The sequence below is a fragment of the Rhea pennata genome, chromosome 2, assembly GCF_028389875.1.
Source record: "Rhea pennata isolate bPtePen1 chromosome 2, bPtePen1.pri, whole genome shotgun sequence".
Taxonomy (NCBI): Eukaryota; Metazoa; Chordata; class Aves; order Rheiformes; family Rheidae; genus Rhea; species Rhea pennata.
The window spans coordinates 98459789-98477376 of NC_084664.1; the positions used below are offsets into that span (position 1 = coordinate 98459789).

Consider the following 17588-nt stretch of genomic DNA (forward strand, 5'->3'; position numbering starts at 1 on the left):
CCTCTAGGGAGCACAGGGCACATGTACCCCTCTTGGACCAGTGGGGATCAGCAGTGATAGACATAAGAAAAACATGTCATAAGCTCTGAGCCCTAGAAAGTGATGTTGTTAGCTAATGGGAGGCATCTCATAGGCCTTGCCATCCAGTCTCCAGCCTGGAGGAGGAAACTCTCAACTTCTGCTGAAAACACAGCTGTAAAATAAATAAAATAAATGTAAAATGGAAACATTTATTTTTTAGTTCAGATGACTCTTTTCCTGCCATTGGAAAGGAGAAACAAGGACAAAATGTGTCTGAAGTCTGAATTTGTGGGAAAAGGACACAGAATGATGCTGACATTCATATCTGAAGCAGGAAATGAAATGGCAACTTCTTCACAGCCCTTCTGGCACTGACATGTCCCACAGCTGAGGTGCAGCACACTGAAACATGTAACAGATTTGTGGATGTACTCTGGTGTGGTGATAAGAAACCTGCTTCTCCACCAGTGTATTGTGAGGTGGGGCAGTGGCCTGAAACCCCCACAGAGCTGTTTAGGAGAACATTCTTGTAAAAGCAATCAGAAATGCAACTGCTGCCGTTATGTACCATAAAGGTGGCCCAGCAACACAAGGGAAGCTCAACAAAATCAGAAAGAAACAGGGTGAGACATGACAGCAGCCCCAACTGTCAAAATTTCTTTCTTCTTGGTGTGAAAAGACAAAGGACAAATGGGAGGAGGAATAGTGAAGAGGGGTGTGATGAGTGAAACACTAAGACCAACTGAGTGATGGGAAAAGAATAAAGTAATTAAGAGTTGCTGAGTAGCCAAAGAAGACAGGTTAATATAAAACAAGGAACAAAACAAGCTGACTAAGAGAGCACAAAATCCTCATAAAAGAGAAAAAAGGGCATTTGAAAGACTTCCTGTCTTGCTCTCCATCAAAAAGATGCTGGAGTACATAGCTCCTGTAAGAAGAAGGAATTTCTGTAACTGCCGTACTTGCATTAGTGAATTTAAATACTTGGCAGTTGTAGTATCCTTTTTATTTTTAGTTTCAAATGGAACCCACACAGCTTCTACTTTCAAAGGTAACTACTCACTTCAGTGAAAGTAGGAGAATCTGAGGGGAAAAATAAAGGGAAACTGGAGATCAAGTACTGGACAGAAGGATCTCCCAGACTAGCAGAACTTACCATTTAATGACGCAGAAAGGCATTCACTAATGATCAGGTCATTCATCTCCAGGAAATTGTTTTGTGTTTTATTGTAACCATTTGATTAAAACTGAGGCTGTATGTATATTTAACATGTGTTCATACACACGGATAACTTTGAAGATGCTCATCTCAACATCAAATCCTTCCAGAAACAAGGCACTGATAGATTTTATCTCTGTCAAGCCACCTTGTATCAACTCTGTCCTACCCTGCCTGGATGAGAAGCTTGCCTTGCTCCCAAAGGCAGTTTAAAATAAAAAGATTATTTCAAATTGAACTGTACTTCCTTTTTTGTGTGCTTTGAAGACAAAGTAGTTACATCTGATGAGCATAAGAAAGGGCAAAATGCATCTCAAAGTATGTTACCTGACCACAGTTAACTGCTAAAAACTAGGTAAGCACTTTCACTGGGTGCAGGATAAACATTGTAGAAATTGTATGTTCAAGAAAAGAGGAAGAGGTGTAACTGCAGAGAAGGTGTTGCTCTGCTAGCCGACTCTGCTCCACCTCTGCAAAGCAGCTGAGAGGGCAGATCTGAGAGAAGCAAGTAAATGGAATAACAAAGGGTTAGGCCTGATGCAACACTCTGACAGTGAAAATTGAATAAAAGGGAGGGATAATTATTTGGGGCTCAACAGGAACAATTTTCAAAAGCAGGCAGATGAGTACCATTACAGCCGGTAGTACTGCAGTTTTTATGGTGTTACAGTAATCCACTTGAACAAAAAACTGCTTTGCTGAAAATATTCTTCGAAGTGGTGCAAACACAAGCCTGGTCCTGACATCCTGAATATTCTGGGAACATATCCACAGTGGAAATCCCATTACTACCATTTTATGTGACGTAAACTTAAGTTTGCTTAATGCATTTAAGCCGTGGTAGGGGTAGCTACAGTACTGTTTTTTCACTGGAGATGGTTAATTCAAGACAATGATTTTTCTAGACCTATGTGTTTATACACCCCCCTCCCTACATACTAGTAGGAAGCTCATTCATGAAACAGACTAATTAAATAGGTCAGAAGATGACTCAGGATTGTGGGCATCGTGGAAAACCAGCATCGTTAGGAGGCATTTCAAATAGGAAAGGCTAGAGGTCTTACAGAGCAGCACTGGACAGCTCTGTAAAGTGCTTCTGTTAGCTGCAGCTGATTATTTATTCTAATTTTAATTAAAGCCAAGCAATGATGTAACTATTAATATACACTGCTGGCAACACATTGCTCATATGGCCAGTAAATATACTTTTCTCACACCACATAGCTAGGATTATTTGCAAGTTTGTTACTAATTAGAGACAAGGAGTATAACAGTTTAATGATATTTCAATGAAAGACACATTTTCAGAAAATCTAAGCATTGTCTCCAGAGCAGTGTCATCTAAATTTTCAAGGCATATAGGCAAAACTACTTCTTGGCTCTTTTCCCCCTTAACATTTAGGCTTTGCTTCCTGCCCCTTAAAATACTAAGGCTGCAATTCATCATTGCCATTGGCTGCAACTGGAAACCGTTATTATCAGCAAATAATAAATGTTTGCAGGTTTCCTTTCTTGCTTTCCTTCCTTTCTGTGAGGACACACAGAGGGTTTGTCTACCTTAAAGATGGCTCTGCTAATACATAAGAAACTGCTCTGCATGTCACGCTGCAGCCTGGCGATACAGAAACAGCAGCAGATTTGAAGCTGAAACCTAGAACAGCAGATTCACCTGGTAAACGAAAGGAGAAGCTTAACACTAGTGCAGAGGACTTTATTTTCCTAAACTGCCCTCCAGACAATTGCATATGGTTTACAGTCACGCAGACTCCTTCTCCTTCCATTAGGCTTTTGCTGACCTTAGTGTCACAGTCTCCTCTGCACCAGCCTGCAGCTTTCAGGTAGCGAAACACAGCAAATATAGCAAGGCACTGCTCAAATAAAAGCAGTAGAAAGATGGTGATGCATTCTGATGCCATGAGAGGAAATGAGGATGCAGCCAATGAACAAATATTGAGGTGGAACAATGCCTAATATTCTTTCATGTATTTATTTTTTGGAGGAAACAATTTTGCACCATGATTTTCAGGAATTGGCACACAGCCTCCTCCATGTGCTTGAGAACTGCTCACTGCTAGGTCAGATTCACTGCATGTGGCCAACCTGAAGGTCAGTGTATATGTTTCAATATTTCAGCCTAATACATAAGCACAGCTTGAAGCTGAGGGGCCTGAATCTTCTACTAGCCTAATAAAACGAACATGAAAGCAACCTGACACTGGAATCAGGGCTAAAATGAAAGGATACATTAGGCAATAGAAATTAATACCTGTACGTCAGATTTCCCTGCACAAAAGTCCACTGAAAGATGTTTTAAATACAAGTTGGCTAGAAAGCTGACCCCAGATGCTATCAACAGGAAAACATCTAAAAATATAGCCACAGGGGAACCTGTCTCAGTGGTTAGATGAAGGTAAGACATGGGTCATTTCATACCCAAAATGTTGCCTAAACAATAAATGTCTGGTAATGGTATTTGTCTTTTCTGTATGCAGTAATTGAGAATAAGAATGAAAAGTTCTCCATCCAAAACTTGAAGAGGAAGATAAAAGGGCAGTGCTGAGTTGGGGGAAAAAAAAGTCTTTTTAACTGTGTTCTATTTGCCATTCTATTTTCCATCGGTCTCAAAGCCTAGAGACTTCTGTATGGAGGTTACCATTGCTTTTATCTGCCTGATGATTATATAGACTTAGACATTTTTCTAGAAAGTTGTATTTACTTTGAGGAATACAAAAGTAAAGATGACAATCTCCTCCAGCATCAAGCAGCAAAAAAAAAAAAAAAAAAAAAAGAGTACTCTCTCTTCCACCCTCTGAGTAATTTACTAAGCAGTGCTACTCACCATCATTTCTGTGTTTCCCCCTTCCTAAGCAGTACTAATTATAATGAAAGATCTACACACATATAGTAATACAAGTACTTAAGATTCTTTTCTCTGTGTCAATGAAGTTCTTCTGGGGTCTTCCAATTCCTGCTGCAGCAGTTTGTATCCTATATTCCAAAGAAAGATTCATCATGTAATTACCCCACATACCCCTTCACACAGTATATAATGACTGTTACATGTTACAGAGAGATCAGGTCATGATCTGAGTATGCATGGAGTGCAATAGATCTTAGAGAAGATAAAGACAGCTTTTTCTTTCTTTTTTCTTTCTTTCCCCCCTTTTTTTCTTTTTTCTTTCTTTCTTTCTTTCCTTTTTTTTTTTTTTTTTTTTTGCAACAATGTCCTTCAGGGGAGGCTGATGCACAGCAAATGAAGAGTCTCGTGTTTCCAGTAATATAATTGCCAAAGCTATGCAGAAAGCACAGCTTTGGCCTTACATTGTGGCTCAACCAATTCCAGAAGGATTCCTGTTGTAAGTTGGGATAGGAAGAAGTAATTAACTGCAAGAATACCAAGCATGTAGATAGATATCTTAGCTTTGTTTTCTTTTAGACCTGGAGTCTGACTTCTTTTGGAACAGGAACAATAGCCTGAGTTAGGGCAGGTAAGCCCTGAGCTCTCCCAGCCAGGTACATGACGTTCTACCCCTAGTGACACCAGAGAGAAACCCTGCTGACTTCCCACAAAAAACAAGAAAGCTATCCAAAGCTGAATGTGTAGCTGCATCTGCCTGCATTTCCACGTGGTAGTTTGCAACAAGACTAACGAGGTTATTTAGATACTCAATTCAGACACATCTACTTACAGGTTTGCATGAAATCTATGGGAAGGAAGACCTCCACAATGCTTAGTAGATGTTGGCACCAGCGCCTGCAGGAAAACAGCCCTTTGGCTCAGCTAAGCACTCTCTTTGAAGAATCTATCCAGCCAAAGCTTCTCTTTCCATTCACTTTATTCTTGCTTCTTCACATTTCTATCTTAAAAAGACAGCAAAGACCTCAGCATCTAACACTACAGCAAAGAGATAATTACCTTTTCCTTTTCGTTTCATGCTTTCAAACCACATCCACCATTATTATAGTGGGTGCAACTACTAAATGTCATACTATAAATTTTAAATTGACAAATAGTGCTCTTTGCAAGGAACCACATCACAAAAAATGGCAAAAGGCTTGTGCTATATACTATACTGTCAATGGCAAATAATTCAATTACCATGGTGATATGCATGTAGAATATAGCAGTAATTCTCTGAACAAAGGCCTTACCCAAAGAAGCGTTCTCATCAGTCCTTTCAAATGCTAATACCCCATTTCTCTGGAAGAGTGCATTGTATCCAAGAGCACGTTTTAAAAAATGGACATGTTTTTGTTTCAGGTGATTTTGATGCTAGTGAAAGGCACTAGATCAGCTCCAGAAGAAAGAAATGTTTCAAACTCACAGAAAACAGGGAAAGGTTGTTTCTGTTGCACTGCTTTTCCAGCCATCACCTGGCAGAAGAATGATTCAGTTTCAAAGGCAGTTGAGGTCAGCATAACCATGTTGAGGCTGTCAACATTATTTGACTATTGTGGGTTTTTTTCAGTTTTGATTTTAAAAGAGATGTATGTTCAATGACACAGATTTGGACTGAAAAGGTTGTTATTTATTTTCAGACTTGAGACAATCATAGACTTTTTGATTCTTTCTAATTGGCCTTTATGAAATCTGTATCTGGTAACTAAACCCTGAACTTTCTGGACCTTTTCGTTCTGTCTTTCTTTAATATTAATTCTTTTTAAAGCTTATCTCTTAATTTAGAAGAAAAAGTCAAAATTCTGTTAGTAACCAGGTTACTGAGAGAGATAAAGAGAATGGTACCGGATGCAGTAACACCTTCATAGTTAAGATAATGAAAGCTAGATGAATAATGTAAGCAAGTGCACTGAAACTTCTCAGTCTCTGTGACACTTTTAAGTAGCCATAAGTAAGCCACTTTTTAGTATCTGAACATTTTGAATTGGTTAGAAAGTTTTGACCATGACTTTCCTTTTTAACCTAAATCTATCACCTAATTGCTTATATGCTGGAAGAGATACAAGCAGACCTGTAATATACTGAAAAATTCCGTCGCGAGTAAGTATCACTTAGAGGAGAAAGTCTCTTGGCTGCTAGATGTACTCATGAAAGTTTAGTTAAACGACTCAACCTATTCTCCGTGCTTTGGCCCAGTACTTCAGCCCCTAATTACCTTTTCTCATTTCAAGAGATCATCTTGATTTCTTGATAAATGCCAGCAAAAGAAAAATTAATTTGAGTGGTGTAGGGTTCTTTTCCACTAGCTACCAAACAGAAGCAACACAGATCAAGTTATACAAAAAAGTGAAAGAATATTTCCCTCATGCACTGTTACAATCATCTCAGGAACTAGTCAACAACACAGTCAACCCATTTCAGATCCAAGTACTTTCCATGGAAGAGCTCTTAAAACTCACAGCATGAAAAGTAATGGAATCCATTACATTCACATAATGATGAAATATCATTAGTATGAAGAATAAGGAGAAAAATATTCTCCATCATACCAAAAGAAAACCTCAAGTCTCCATAGGATCATAAGCTGACTGTGATTCAGACTTCTGCTATCATGGAAAGCCAAAATAAAATTGCAAAGACTTGGGGTTTGGCTCTTTTTGTTTGCTTGTTTTTGTTTTTTATACAACCACTCATTGATTCCCTGAAGAAGGCAATCATCACCATCCTAAAGCAAGTATGGAATAAGTTCTCAAAGAGGGCAGGTTCCAGCATCAGTGCTGACTGCTCAGTCTTCTCCAGTCTCCCTCCCTTTGGGAAAAACATTTGTCAAGCACAGATGACAAATTCCAGTCATATCTGACCTATGCCAATATTTAAGAATCCATTCCACATGGATTCAAATATGGATATGGCTGAGAGATGTCCCTCTTTTAAGATGACCTTTGCTCTCTCAAATCTCTCTTGCATTCTTCAGTTCCTAAGGGCTCACCACTCAGCTACTGCTTTTGTTCAAAATTGTGATCTAAATCTAGAAGGATTCAAGAGTAGGCTAGAGGCTGAGTATCTTTGAGACCCTGGAGCACTCCTCATTCCAGACAGTTGCAACATTATGCACTTTTAATAGCAAAAACATCTCAACTTACTGAAGTTGAGGCTTTCAGGAATAAAAGAAAGTCTTGCAGTGGCGCATGCACACAAAGATCAGAATGCGTGCAAGCTGCAAGGCTCAGAATATGATACAAGAACCTACTTTTCTTTCAGAGTTTTCACTATCATAGATAAAAGGACTGCACAGGTGAATTAAAGACAGGAAAAAGCAAACTTTCCAAAATAAATACGTATGTACAAAATCCACTGAAATAATTGCCAACCACTGCAGTGGCAAACAGAAAAAGGTTGTTTAGTAAAATATTTGGGAAACCTAATTATGTGCTAAACATAGAAATATAATTGGGTGCTGAAAGTGAGAGAAAAAAAGTGATGATCTCAGCACCATACAAGACAGAATATCTGTTTCTGGGTACAGCTCAGAGTTTTATTTAGCTTCACGTTCCCTAGGTTTGACTGAAAACATTCACTTTAAAAAGCTGTTCAATGTCTAATCACATTTTCACAAAAAAATGCACATGGATTACTAAAAGCAATATTTTTACAATTTTTTGTTTAAAATTTGACCATTACATGCTTAAATATTTGCCAAGTCAGCAAACAAAAAAAACCTCAAATAATTGGGTTTCAGTATTGTGTCTCATGGGAACATACCTCCAATCTCCTTGATTTTTTCTTTCTTTGTGTAGTTCAGAACCAATGGCAAGACTGTAATTCCCACGAGATGCCAAGAATAAAAATTCCCACAGTGCATCACTCCTGCTCTCTAGAAAAGATTCTTGACTGACATGGCTCACGAGAAATCATAGCGACTGAGGAGAACAGAAGCATGTAGTATCTGAAAGTCCTACCAGCAGAAGTATTTTAACTACTAGCCAGCAAATAAGAACAAATTTTCACAAGAAGCTTTACATTTTCAATCAGAAAAAACACAACCAATCAACAAATTTTTTGTCAGCCCTGGATCTTCCACTTTTTCTACATTTCTCTGACCTCCTAAATCCCAGGTAATGTAAAGGGAGTATGACGGAGCTGTGGCAACATTAGGTATTACAGATTTCTGGCAGAACACCATGGCTTAGGCAAGATATCCTGTTCACAACCCTTAGTGCCCTTCCAGTGCAACTGGTGAGCACAGGAGTAGATCAGCAACAAAACCTCTTTGCAGGGAGTAATTTTAAGAGATGTAATAGTTTTGCAAAGCTGCTGTGCTCCTTGTACAAAGACACTATGTTTACTACCTCCCAAGCTGAAGCAGGTAAGTAAGAGGAAGGAAGACAGTTTGGTCCTATTTTTGCCAAACAGCAATATTAATGATTCCATCACTGGTCATTAGTTACAATGGTCTCCCTAAAAAGTTTCCAACCATTGGCAACTGAAATGCGTCTGGAAGCTCTAAGAATGACAACCTATCTCAGTTATCTGAACAAACGCAATACGAGAGGTGAATTTGGACTCTTTCAAATGCTATCTAAAAAATTTATAGTAAAAATGTGAAGTGTGATACATTTTCAGTCCTTCTGAGTGAAGGATCAAAGAAACGAAGTATAAATATTTAGCAGTTTTTTCCCCCCAACTACATGTTAATACTAAAGGCTACAAAAAGTATTACTAAAAAAAACATTGCTGTCAAATTAAAACACGTTTCATAATGGAGTAAAAAGGGAATTTATAAGAGAATTTAAAACAATTCATTCTCCTATGAAATCAGGATTGGAGTGACAGGAGGTTCAGAAGTATTTCCATTGAGCGCTAGATTTCAGGGTCTACAAAGTTAGGTGACAGATAAGTGCACAGGGAGGACTGAACGTTTTTTTTAGGTACTTGTGTAGATTTCATCACTGAGATTAATGGTTTAATTCTCACCACATCTAGAAGCTAGGTACAAGTTTAAGTCTTCTCTATATTTGTTAAGAGTTGAGGAAAAGCTAGAAAAGGCCCTGGACTCCCACAGGTCAAAAGCCTAAATGATTTTTCCAAAGTCACACAGCAAATCAATAGAGGTGGGACTTGAGTTAAGTGCAGAATCAGACTCCTTGAGTTACTCATCTTTTAAGTTACCTTTCCCATGCACACAGACTTTGAGCCATCCTTTTTTCTGCAAATTGTACAACTGCCCTAGAAGCAAAAGAGGATATGGCATGAAAAAGCAAGTCACCCCATACACAATGGACAGCACAGGGAAAAGTACAGAGCCAACACCGTGTTCAGTAAGTGACAAACTAATGCCAAACGAGAAGAAAACAGGCAGGGAAGAAGGGAAAAGTGAGGGACAAGATGAGTTAATAGAAGCATGGAAGAAAGAAAAGAGTTAAAAGTTGAGAGCAGAGGTTAAAAGAAATCACTTGCTCTTTTTGTATAAAAGTAACAAATTAAAAGCACTTCAAAGAATCATAGAATCATAGAATCAGTAAGGTTGGAAGGGACCTCTGGAGATCATCTGATCCAACCTCCCCGATCAGCAGGGTCACCTAGAGCATGTTAGGCAGGGCTGCATCCAGGTGGGCCTTGAAGATCTCCAGAGAAGGAGACTCCACAACCTCTCTGGGCAACCGGTGCCAGTGCTCCGTCACTCTCACAGGGAAGAAATTCCCCCTCACGGTCAGGCGAAACTTCCTGTGCTTCAATTTCTGCCCATTGCCTCTTGTCCTGTCACATGGGACAACCGGAAAGAGTTTGTCCCCGTCCCCTTGACACCCTCCCTTCAGGTACTTGTACAAATTGATAAGATCCCCCCTCAGTCTTCTCTTCCCCAGGCTGAAGAGGCCCAGCTCTCACAGCCATTCCTCATAGGGCAGGTGCTCCAGCCCTCGGATCATCTTCGTAGCCCTATGCTGGACTCTCTGCAGTAGCTCCATGTCTCTCTCGTACTGGGGAGCCCAGTTCCTCTCCACCCAGCTCTCCAGCCTGTCCAGGTCTCTCTGAATGGCAGCACAGCCCTCAGGTGGATCAGCCACTCCTCCCAGCTTGGTATCATCAGCAAACTTGATGAGGAGGCACTCTGTCCCCTCATCCAGGTCATCGATGAAGAAGCTGAACAGGATGGGACCCAGTACTGAGCCCTGGGGGATGCCAATAGCCACAGGCCTCCAACTAGACTCCATGCCACTGACGACGACCCTCTGAGCTCTGCCTTTCAGCCAGTTCTCAATCCACCTCACTGTCCACTCGTCTAACCCACACTTCCTGACCTTATCTAGAAGGATGTTATGGGAGACAGCGTCAAAAGCCTTGCTGAAGTCAAGGTACACAACGTCCACTGCTCTCCCCTCATCTACCCAGCCAGTCATGCCATCAGAGGAGGCTATCAGGTTGGTTAAGCAGGATTTCCCCTTGCTGAATCCATGCTGGCTACTCCTGATCACCTTCTTTTCCTCCATCTGTCTGGAGATGACTTCCAGAATGAGCTGTTCCATCACCTTTCCAGGGATGGAGGTGAGGCTGACCGGCCTAGAGTTGCCTGGGTCCTCCTTCTTGCCCTTCTTGAAGACTGGAGTGACATTGGCTTTCTTGCAGTCCTCAGGCACCTCTCCAGTTCTCCAGGACTTTTCAAAGATGATGGAGAGCGGCCTGGCAACAACATCCACCAGCTCCCTCAGGACCCGTGGGGGCATCCCATCCAGTCCCTTGGATTTGTGGATGTCTAGCCTGCCCAGAAAGTCTCTAATCCTATCCTCCTCAACCAAAGGAAAGTCTTCCCATCTCCAGACTTTCTCCCTCACGTCCAGGCTGCAGGATTCCTGAGGGCTGCCCTTAGCAGTGAAGACTGAAGCAAAGAAGGCATTCAGTAATTCTGCCTTCTCTGTATCCCTTGTCACCAGGGCCCCGGCCCAGTCAGTAGCGGGCCCACATTTTCCCCAGTCCTCCTCTTGCTGCTGATGTATCTGAAGAAGCCCTTCCTATTGTCCTTGACATCCCTTGCCAGACACAATTCCAACTGGGCCTTCGCCTTCCTTGCAGCATCTCTACATACTCTGACTGCATTCCTATAATTCTCCCAAGTAGCCTGTCTCCTCTTCCACATTCTGTGTATTTTCTTCTTCTGTCTGAATTTGGCCAAGAGCTCCTTGCTCACCCATTCAGGTGTCCTGCCCCTTATGCTGCACTTCTTACTCATAGGGATGCACCGCTCTTGAGCTTGGAGGAAGTGATGTTTGAATACTAGCCAGCTCTCTTGGACCCCCTTCCTTCTAGGGCCTTAACCCACAAGATTCCAGACTTGCCTCCTGGCCAGTCTGCAGCACAGGAAGACAACTTAAAAGCATTCATATCTGTGTGTGCAGATACAGGGGGTTTCTCTATAGGCTGGCTTACGGTATCTCTTAAACCTAATGGAAATTCTGCAGCCACTCACACAATTAAGTATTGTTTACTATCTCCTTCCACTCCATACATTATTTTCCTCTCACAATTGTCAGGTTTTATGAGCCTTAATCTGGCTAACTGGATTTGTTTTGGAGATAGAGAAATTCCCCACTTTCTGTCCCTGAGGGTAATTTGGTTCCACACAGATAGTCACAAGAAACCTGTTCTTATTGCTCTTCTGACAGTTGCTGCCTTGGGAAGACAACTCAGCAAAAGTCCTCCAAGTAAGGATGACTACTGCCCAGCAGATTAAATTGTTGTTAACAGAGGAAAACTCTGTCTCCCTTTTAAGCATTTCTCTTGCTGGATCCCATTTACATGGATATACAATAATATAAGACAAAGAGCCTGTTTCTTATAGATGAGGCTTGCCCAGTTGTTTTGACTGTAATGACGGGAGAAATGTCATGGCTCCACTGAAACTAATTAAATGATGAAAACACATAGCCACCAAATGCACAGGCCAGAACTTCTACAGCTGTCAAAATGGACATTAGTTTGGAAAACTCAAAATGCCACATCTATCATCTATCTCATCAATGTTACGTCTACTCTGTATGAAAAGTCAAATGCAAAGAAAACCGATGAGTGTGATAGGATATATGTAGAGTGAATACCTCTTACAATAAGATGATAGGAGTAATCAATGTGATAAAATAACTTCACCATTTGGCATGAAGTTATAAAGACTGGGGCACAAAATGTGGTGCAACTGAATCGAGAATAACAACATGTCATTCGGTAAGTGCAATGAAATTATTGGTCCACTACTTGAAACAAGAAAGAAAGATATTGATATATTACAGTAGGAATATCAAAATACCATTTTTGCTAAGACATTACTAAAAAAGGCTAACTGATCCTCTGACTAGTTGGAATTAATACCAGTAAAGAAGGAATCAGCCCTTATAAAAAAGATCTCAGTCTTGAATGGGTAATACACACAGTAAGCACTACAGTAAATCAAATGTTTTCAAATTGTCCAAGCCTGATGAACTTTGCCCTAAGATATGTTAAAATGAGGGAAGAAATCTCAGAGCAGTTATCTTTGAGAGTTCATGGAGGACCAGTAAGGTGTCAAATGTTCAGAAAAGGCCAACATACTGAAAAAAAAAAGAAGAAGAAGAAAAGAAAAGAAAAAGAAGAAGAAAAATATTCAATCCAAATCCATAAAACAAGATAGCACAAAATCTGTCTTCCTAAATGTTTCACCTTGGAATTCCACCCATTCAGGGAGGTGCATGAAGGTAAATGAGGAAAAAGCTGGTGGCCAATATTAAACTAATAAAATATGATGTCCTAAATTGCTGGGGCAGCTGCCAATAATTTGTTGCTTCTGCAAGCTATTATCAGTATTTTGTAGCCAAATCAGAAGCATGCTTCTTGTAAGGGTCTTCATCCTGGCTGAAGTATGATGGAATATCTTCACTAATGGAGTAAGTGACACAGCAGAAGCATGCTTGTTAACTGGCAAATTACACTAAGCTGGGTAAGTATAACTGAGGACAACATTAGAATCCAGAACAATCCTGACAAACTGGAAAAGTTGAAGAATACAGTTCTACTAGGACAAGTGCAGGCTTCTGTATTTAGTCAGGAATAATCAGTTTCACAAATAGAGGATGGGGAACAACTGGATGAACAGGAATTTTACCCGGACAGGAGTTTTACCCAAAGGATTTGGGGACCACACAGACTCAGAAGTTGAAGGTGAATCAGTGATGTTGTGCTGCTTTAAAATAAGCAAATGTTGTGTTGCTTTAAAATAAGCAAATACCATTCTGTGATGCATTGCAGGAGTACAGCCTGAGTGACATCTTTCTACTCTGCTCAGCACTGCTATTAACTCAGCTGAAGTATGCTCTCCAGTTTTGGGCTTCATACCTCAAGAAAGATGTGAAGTAACTGAAGGCAAACCAGTGGGGAGCAATGAGAATGAGCAGATGTCTAGATAACAGGAATTATGAGGAAAGACTGAAAGAACACAGGTTGCTCCGCCTAAAGAAGAGAGAGCATGAAAACACCCTTCAAATATATACAATGCTACTGCAGGGAATTAGGTAACAATGCTGTTCATCAGCATTCACAAGGAGGAGGAAAAGAAAATAATGAGCTCAAATTGCAGCATGGTACATACAGTAAGACAGCAGGAAAAATCTTGACAGTGATAAGGATATTGCAGCCCTGGAACAATTTGCTTGGAAAGGCAGTGGAGTCCTCATCACTGGGGATCTTGAAGGACTGGTTATACAAGTGTCTGTCAGGAATGCTCTAAGTAGAGCTGGTCCTGTTTTGGAGTGGGAGGATGAACTAGGCGGCAGTATTCTTCAATTCTTTAGAATAAAGTAATGTAATGGTCTTTAAAATGCAGGAAGTGACTTGAGCAGCAAAGATAGTTCATCGCAGCTCTGGCTGAGTGCCCACAAAACTACACATCATGTATTTGTTTATCCCATTGCATTAAAATGAGATGGGGGGGGAGGGAGGAAACAGTTCAGAAAACCAAGTAGGTAGGAAACACAAAACATTACTGCTATATTTGGCAAAAGTGTTAACCCTACATTTCTGGGAAATAAACAGTGAAAAACTCTCAAAGTGGAACAACTGAGAGAGACAGACTGAGAAGGGAGAGGAAGCCACTGGCAATGATGTTACTTACCTCTTCAGGTCGGCAACCCTTTCATTAGCATTATAAGCCAATCCTGAAATAAAGGAGTTAGAAAGGAAACTGTGGCTGAGTTTACCAATACAAATTGGCTGAGTAGCCAATACAAAATCCAGAAAAGTCCACTCTGAAAGACAGTATCCCATAGGGAGAATGTCACTCAGCTGCTTATCCCCTTTGCTTTAGGGCTGAGAGATGCCTTAGGAAAGCTCTAAGGAACAGCCAGAGAAAAAGCTTCATATCCTTGATGCACTGAACAGAAGCTTTCTTTTTTATGCTTTTCCGAGTTTATATCAAGAACTTAACCCTTTGCTTTCAGCCATTTGAGTTCACTTTCAACCTCAGGCAATCTTAAAATGAGAAGGGAAAAGTCTTTTTTTCTAACAGAACAATGTTGCAAACAAGCCCTTTGAACATTGCAACCCAAGGCAATTTGGGGAAGTTCAGGGTCTACGTGACATCTGAGACACCAGAAGGCTGGCTGACCCTGAGGAGGACAACAATTCCAAGGACGATGGCCTTTCTCCACAGAAGCTAATTAACTTTATGCCTTGTTGCAAGTGGAGAGACTGAAATGTAGAAAGGAAATGACATGCCCAAGGACATACAGCAGATCAGCTAATCTCATAAAAAAAGTACTCAGAAACATGTCAGATACCATCTTATGGAGCCTTAATGTAGTGCTCTGAATAATCAGCCATGTTTTCCTTGTATTTGTACGTTATCATGGCTTCCTCATTCTCACTCCCTGTTTGTACAGACTACTTACTGCATCTTTTCCCTGCGTACGCAATAGCTCTGAGAAAGAAGCTGATTTTCATTTTATTTACCCTCACTGCCTTTTACAATAGAAAATAGGAGGCCACTACTCTGCAAAAACCTAAAAACAACCCCATGTACATGTATTGGAATACGTGTATATAAGTGTATGGATATATATATTCATAGCCACTGCTGCAAAGGCTACTCTTCTAACCTTAGAAAGTCTGCTTAGGTTGATGAGAAGATCACCACTTGAGGGAAAACCTTGATGTTTACTAAATCTTAGTCAGGGATTAAATGTTGATCTCATAAAAGCTCCATTGCATGTGTGTTCTTTTGTTCTTACATGAAATATGAAGTTGCCAAGGAACAAATAAACTATTTATGACTTATGCCTGTACAGTAACGAAGAGTGGCTTAATGGGGGCATGTACTATTTTAAAAGTAGTGCAGTCTGTTGTTCTCTGAACTGAAGAAGATTCTCTTAAGCAGTGTTTAGGTAGGATACTGTCTTCCTCCTCTAAAAAAGATCAAATTCTTGACATCTTCGGCTAAGTCATAGCAGAAAGACTCATACATGCCACAAGGACTACCGCACCAGTCATACAACCTTCCTTGTATATAAATCAGTGCAGGTTGTTGCACCTATACAGCAACTCTTAGTCCAGTTAGCTAACTGAAATTAGCTCAGATATTTTTACGTGGTATTTGTTACCCATAAGATGCAGTAATTTGGTGGTATGACTGAACACATTATCATATCTGCTAGCAGATTTTTGCTTTAGTTATGACACAAAGCTCCTCCTTATTATAGGTAGCTACCTGAGCAGCCACCTCACCCAAGTGTGACTGGCACTTCACACCACTGAGATCAGCAAAGTTTGCTCTCTACTTCTCCTAAGTCTTGCAATACACAGCCTAGATGGCTGGTGCTATGCAGCAGTAGTATTGTGTTTCGAAACCTACTCAATATATTGGCATGATTTGGCATTAAAACCACTGAGATAGTTGCAACAGCACTCATGCTCCCTTCTGAATCACCTGCATCTGCCATGTCCCTCCACTGCATTCACATGCACAAAGTCCTTCCTCCCCTGACCAGCCAGTGACACCACCTCTCTTCAGAGACTGCTGAACAACTACAGATCCTGGATGTATGGATTCAGCAAGGCAATATAGCTCCTTAAAAAGGAACAGATGACAGAGGGAAGTCCGTAGGTGTTGAGGAGGAAGAAGAGGGAAAACACAGTGTCCCCATGCCGTTTTGCACTATAGTCTCTATCAGAAGATGTAGACCCAGAAAGACAGTCTGAACAACTCAGTAAGATCAGCTCAGCTGGAGAGTATGAAGTAGAGATGTAGAGAGAGAGAAATACCCAAGAGTCCCCACTCCTGAAACCCATACACTTTTCATCCATAAGGTTTAATCAGTATAATCATACTTGATGATACTGGGATTTTTCTTTAGCATGCATATGAGGAAAAGTTAAAATGAACTCATCCTTCACTAGTACAAACCTACCACAAAAGTGGAAACATTAATCCAAAGGATGGGTTGCCTGGGACTTGGGTGGTTATAGGATAGCCAAACCACTTCTAAGCCGGATTCGAGCTTTCCTATATTGCTATCACATCTACACTAACAGGGTCAAGCTTGGTGTCTTGGATCTCAAGAGAGTTTGACTTTGATTTTATATACCCCACAATATATCACAGAAACTTCACAGGAAAGGACTTAATGTAGTGAAAGCAATGTAAGAAACCGAACAACGCTCAGCATACACTTGCAAAGCCACAATTAGAACCATACTTGTTCTAATGTTGGATTAGAGCCTTTGAATCTGTTTTTTTTTCAGCCTAAACCCATATAAATTTTATTTTCCTCAAATATTGGGTATTTCAGTAGCACATAGGTCAGTCAATGAAGCTGAAGGTTTGTATTCAGCAGCAGTGCTATTTGCAAAAATTCTCCTATCCTGTTTGCAGGTGTTCATCTCTGCCTCTCAGATTTGCCTACTGTGCCGTACCAGCACACCTGTCTGAGTGCTGGCTGCATGTGTGCTGAAGCTCATCTGGAAGCTAATTTGGTTGAAAATAACTAGGTAAAAAAAAGAGAAAAGCTTTGGTTTCCCAATCTGGTTCACTGAATGGTCATACCAGTAACTGTGCCAATATAGTGCAGAGAGTAAGAACAGCCTAAGCCAAGACTTATGCAGCCAAGAGAAATGCATGTGAAACCCGAGGCTAAAATCACACGTTGGTAATTCAGTGAATCCAAATAAGCACTGCAGCACGGCCATCTTTTTTTAAGTTACTGTTAAAACTTATCATGCATTATATTCAAAATGAGATTTAGAAATCAGGGAAGGAAAAAAGCCCTGCCTGGTTGTCCCAAAAAGCTGCTGAGTCCAATCTCCTGACCTAATCCCACTGAAAGCAATGGAATGACATCTCTTTATGCCAGTTGAGGATTTAGCTGACACTTTACAAAACAGGAGTGATGGTTCCCTGTGTGGCAGTGTTTTTAAAACTGATCAGCAGAAGCAGCC

At 40.6% G+C, this 17588-nt stretch overlaps 1 protein-coding gene across 4 annotated transcripts in view; it reads right to left on the reverse strand.

Annotated features, from left to right (window-relative positions):
• Window positions 1-17588, reverse strand: part of FARS2 (phenylalanyl-tRNA synthetase 2, mitochondrial) — a 255244-nt gene that overhangs the window by 924 nt on the left and 236732 nt on the right. The gene's annotated exons all lie outside the window — the stretch shown is intronic.